This window comes from Podarcis cretensis (assembly GCF_951804945.1).
Source record: "Podarcis cretensis genome assembly, chromosome: 5".
NCBI classification, from domain to species: domain Eukaryota; kingdom Metazoa; phylum Chordata; class Lepidosauria; order Squamata; family Lacertidae; genus Podarcis; species Podarcis cretensis.
In genome coordinates this window covers 93686273-93692272 of record NC_137174.1, presented here as the reverse complement: position 1 = coordinate 93692272, position 6000 = coordinate 93686273, and positions in this window count along the sequence as shown.

The following is a 6000-nucleotide window of genomic DNA, read 5'->3' as shown; positions in this document are numbered from 1 at the left end:
AGGCAGCTGGTCTTCTGCCTGGCATGAACATTTGAAAATCTTTAAGCTCATTTTAAAATACAGGCCCTGATCAAGCCTCAATAAACATGCAGGCTTATGATTAGATGCCTCAGAAGGAGAGGTCTAAACTAGAAACAGAATTGTTAGAACCCAATACTAAGAATTTGTCAAGAATGTATAATTTGCTGCTAAAATGGAATACACAGGATGAAACGGTGAAATCAGCTATGATTAAATGGGCACAAGACATTGGTCATGACATTATGTTTGCAGACTGGGAGCAGTTATGGACCACCGGTGTTAAATTTACGGCATGTAATGCCTTAAAAGAAAATTTAATGAAAATGATTTATAGGTGGTACATGACCCCAGTCAAGCTTGCAAAAATTTATCATTTGCCCAATAATAATTGCTGGAAGTGTAATGAGACTGAAGGCACTTTCTATCACCTTTGGTGGACCTGCCCGAGGATTAAGGCCTTTTGGGAAATGAACTATAATGAAATTAAGAAAGTCCTAAAGTGGACTTTTCCTAAGAAACCTGAGGCTTTTCTTCTGGTAATGGTCGGCCAATTGGTGTCAAGGAAGGATAGGACGTTTTTTATGTACGCTACTACAGCAGCAAGAATTCTCCTCGCAAAGTATTGGAAGACACAAGAACTACCTACTCTGGAAGAATGGCAGACGAAGGTGATTGAATATATGGGACTGGCAGAGATGACCGGCAGAATTCGTGACCAAGGGAAAGAGACAGTGGAAGAAGATTGGAAGAAATTCAAGATATATCTTAAAAATTATTGTAAAATTGAGGAGTATTAGATGTCAGGGAATAAGAAATAGAGAATTGCAGCTGTAACTAATAAGTCAAAGAAAAAGGAATGTAATGAAAGTGAATTAAATAATTAATTATTGGAGAATTGCTAAAAAAAATGTTAAAAATAAGGATGCAGCAAAAGGGAGGTATGGGGAAGTCGGAGAAACAAGGGGTATGAAAACAGGATTATGAAATTATACATGTTTATATGTTTTTGTTTGTGCATGTGAGTGTGTTGTTTGTTTTTATTTGTGTTGGAAAACTAATAAAAATCATTATAAAAAAGTGTTATTTTTACTAATGCATGCATAGTATTAGGAGGAAATGCTTTGTGAAAAATAATGTGTATATGTTTGTAGCTTCGAGTACACTCAACTGACAGTACAGTACACACTCTGATTATTTCTCATTTTTTCCAAAACTATTGCTTTGAAAAATACCAGGCAACAGGCAGTAGTAACCCAGATACAACTGGATCTTGTGCAGATAACTTTTATATGCCAAAACATTTTTCTCCCTTTTCTGTAATCAACCCCATGTACCTTGACTGGTACAAGGTCAAAACAACTGTATTGAAGGCCAAAACAAATAAATATAGAATGTTTAGAACAAGACCAAACAGCCATATTACCCAGTTCATAGAAAGCTAAACTTCTAATCTCAGACACTTTCTCTTTGATACCTCCTTGATACCTCTTTTAAACCATCCACTGTGCTATAATAAATATAAATTTGAACAATTTAAAGACTGGGAGAAACAAGAACTTTATTCCTTTAAATACATTTTCTCTGGACGTAATCCCATATCAAATGCTGAAATGAAGGGAAAGCTAGGTTCCACTAGACATGCATGGTTACAAATACATTTTATTCCTATAAAAAGAGGTGACTAGACACTAGAGCATTTACATGTATTGAGAATTTAATTTCATTTACAGATCATTTACAGATAAAGAATTGTTATCAGAACTTTATCCTGTAGATGGTATGGGGAGATAGTTATCTTCTATCCTATGTGGTGGACCTGCTCAGTGGTCCAGGATTTCTGGGCAATGATATTTCACAAAGCTGGTATAATAACAAGCCAAATAATAAAACCTAACCTTTTGATAGCACTCCTGTGTGTACATGAAGGGGACCTATTTACTATTTTGTGGCAGCAAGAATCATAATTGTGAAGCCTTGAGCAATGGCAACCTTGAAAATGATTAATAACTGGTACAGCCAGGCCCTAATGGAAAAACTGACAAAACAGACTAGAAGGAGAACAAATAGAAGTAGTATAGACACATTCAATGAACACTGGTGTAGGTTTTATTTCATATCTTTCCCAGCTATAACATGCCTGAAGTCAACCCTCAACATGCAGAAGATTTCGGAGGGATCCCTTGAGGTGACTTGTATACGGTAGTTATTAATTTGTGTATACCATGCTTGGTACAGTGGTACCTCAGGTTACATACACTTCAGGTTACATATGCTTCAGGTTACAGACTCCGCTAACCCAGAAATAGTACCTCAGGTTAAGAACTTTGCTTCAGGATGAGAACAGAAATCGTGCTCCAGCGGCGCGCCGGCAGCGGGAGGCCCCATTAGCTAAAGTGGTGCTTCAGGTTAAGAACAGTTTCAGGTTAAGAACGGACCTCCAGAACAAATTAAGTACTTAACCCGAGGTACCACTGTACTTTATTTTTATTATTCTATATGATTGGGTCAACTATATGTGTAATTGATATTGATATGAATGGTACAATTGTTTTGTATTGAATTGTTGTATGATTATGTAATAGGATTACATTAATGGTTCCACGTCATCCTGGGAAAATGTGACAAGTGGGGTGCCGCAGGGTTCTGTCCTGGGCCTGTTGTTGTACAATGTCTTGGATGAAGGAATTGAGGGAATACTCGTCAGATTTGCAGACGACACCAAACTGTGAGGGGTAGCTAATGCTGCAGAAGACAGAAGCAGAATTCGAAACGACCTTAATAGATTGGAGAACTGGGTGCAAGCTAACAAAATGAATTTCAATAGGGACAAATGTAAGATTCTACACTTAGGAAGAACCAGATGCACAAATATAGGATGGAGGGCACCTGGCTTACTAGCAGTACATGTGAAAAGGATCTAGGGGTCCTGGTGAACCACAAATTGAACATCAGTCAACAGTGTGGTGCAGCAGCAAAAAAAGCTAGTGTCATTCTAGGCTGCATCAACAGAAGTAAAGTTTCCAGATCAAGGGAAGTAATAGTACCACTCTAATCTGTCTTAGTCAGACTTGGAATACTCTGGGCAGTTCTGGGTACCACAATTTAAGAAGGATGTTGACAAACTGGAACATTTGCAGAGGAGGGGTCTGGAAACCAAGCCTTACGAGGAGCTCTTGAAGGAGCTGGGTATGTTTAGCTTGGGAAAGAGGAGACTGGGAGGAGATATGAAAGCCATCTTCAAATATCTTTTTTTATTTTAAATAATATTTATTAGCTTTTCAACAAGAAAAAAGTTACAAAAATAGTAAAGAGAAAATACAAAAAATACAAACACCAGAAAAGAAAAAAAGAAAAAAGAATAAAAACAGTTAAAAATAAACCCCTCTTTCTATTGTCTTACCACTCGTTTACTTATTTTCATGACTTCCTCACACCTCCCTTTTTTGTATTCCAGTTAATAGTTAGTTCAGCAAATCCATACCCTCTTTGTTTACTCTTAGTTCTTTATCTTCACATATTATAACTTCCAATTTTCATCTAATATCAATCCAATTTTACATATTCCTATTTTGCCTTATTGCTAAAACCACTTCATTTCATTCCAACATCATTAACATTCAATAATTCTACAGTGTTTCTGTAAATAGTCTTTAGATCATCTTCAAATATCTTACAGGCTGTCACATGGAGGAGGGAGCATGCTTGTTTTCTCCTGCTCTGGAGGGCAGGATTCGAACCAATGGCTTCAAGTTGCAAGAAAAGAGATTCCAACTAAACATTTGGGGAAACTTTCTGACAGTAAGATCTATTCAGCAGTGCAACAGACTCCCACAAGAGGCGTTGGACTCTCCTTCCTTGGAGGTTTTCAAACAGAGGTTGGATGGCCATCTATCATGGATGCTTTAGCTGAGATTCCTGCACTGCAGGGGGTTGGACTAGATGACCCTTGGGGTCCCTTCAACTCTAAGATTCTATGATTTTAAAAATATGATTGTAATGTGATTGTCATTGTCCATTTCATCAACTGCTCTATCCATTTTTTATACATCTAGTCCAGCAGACCAGCTGGGCTCCAAATTGGGATCAGAGCTCTCTGTCCATTATGGCTGTTGTGAAGGACATCTGGAAATACCCAGGGGATCCATAAGCTGTTGGGGTTCAGAACTTACTGGGTTAATGTTTGTTCTGAGTGTGCCTCCCATTCTGACGTTTGAAAGGAGGGAGGAGCTCTAGTTGTTGTTCTCTCTGTGTCTCTGAGAGAGGACGCCATGAATGCTAGCAGTCCAGGAGAATTTGGGAAATGCTGAGCTGTAAATATTTGCTGCAATAAAGAACTGATGAATTTGGACATACACAGTGCTTGGTGTGTTTGGATCTGAAGCAGACTGCAATAGTTTTGATCCGCTGTGTTTTTACTCTGCAAGGCGAAACCGGAGAAGAAGAAGGTCTGAGATCAGCTTGGCTGGGAAGCGTGCCGGACCGCATTATGCTGGGGCTAATTGGGGCCATAAAGCAATTAGCTGGCCAGTGCAATTAAGATCTTATCAGATCTTCACAGGTTATGGAGGACCTAATTACCGCTAATAAAACTGTTGCTAAGAGTCTGCCGGTGAGCTTTGAAGTCTTGAAGTCAGCTTGGCAATAGCTGGAAGACGCTACTGAAGCGGCAGAGGTCTGCGTTCTGTGTTTTGCCTGCTGCAGAGAGGCAAGAGTTGCTGAGGCAGAGAGCTGGGAAAGCAGCTGTGAGGAATCGGGTGCCGGAGAGCTGACTGGTGAAACGTGAGTACAGCAGCTGGGGCCCCGGGAAAGAGGAGAGAATGGCAGACAGCCAGGTCTTTGAGGACGTTCCGCTTGAAAAGCTCACTTTAAGAAGTTGGGCAACCTGGTCCAGAAGAGTAAGGGGTTGGTTTCTGGTTACTGGGCTTTGGGATGCAAGCCAGAAAGAACCACGTCCCCTGAATCCAGGTCCTGAAGGGACAGACATTACAGGCTTTGAGGCTGCGTTGCCTGAAGAAAGCCAGCAGAGAATGCAAAGAGAGCTTGCTATGCTGAAAGCATGTGTACATGCATCACTTTTGCCCAGTTTGGAGGGCGTAAAGTCAGCAAGGGCTGCCTGGGAGGTGCTGAGAAGTTTGTGTGAAACTTCAGCAGGATGCCAGAGCCCTGGAGAAGTCATGCAGAGCCTGGAAATGGCTGTAGCCCCAGTCCCTGAGGTGCATGTCGGGGGGGCTGAGAATTCCAAAGGCAAGTTTCAAAAGTTTTCCACTGTGAGTGCTGAAGTGAAACGCAGTTTCAGCGAGGGCAGGGCTGGCACAGAGTGCTCTTCCGGAAGAAGGGGGGCCAGGCCAGCTGAAAGGAGCCCTGGCCAGTGTTTTTCCACTGGGGATCGTCGTCGTCAGCCAAAGTCTGGGAAGCGGCGTAGAGCTAGACGCTTCAAGGTCGGCCACCTGGACAAAGTGAAGATAAGGCCTAAAGAGTCGCGTGGGAACGCAGAGGCCAGGCCGGTCTCCAAGGCAACGGAGGAGGCTACTTCTACGGAAGCTGCCAAGGTCCTGAGCAAGGGGGAGTTGGTTGCCAAGACAACCAGACAGAATCGCTGCAGAAGCCCAAAGAGAGGGGGCAACGGGACGTTTGTTGCCAGCATGGCTTTGTTTGAGAACAGCTCTGAGAGACACGCTGATTTTCGTTTTCTAATCGACTCAGCAGCTAACTGCCACCTGATCCCAGAGACCCCTGCAGTCGAGATGTGGAATTGCAAGGCAATTCCGGCTGGGAAAACTGTTCAGTTTGCAAGTGGGGAAAAGAAAAATGTCAATAACATTGCAAATGCTTATTTTTCTGTTTTGCAGGAGCAGATGGAAGTTTGCATTGTACCAGGAGTGCAACACTGTATTTTATCTGTGCCTTATTTGTTGAAAAAGGGGTTTAAGGTTTGCTTTGAACACGATGTTTGTACAATCTCCAAAGGAGGGAAGCAAC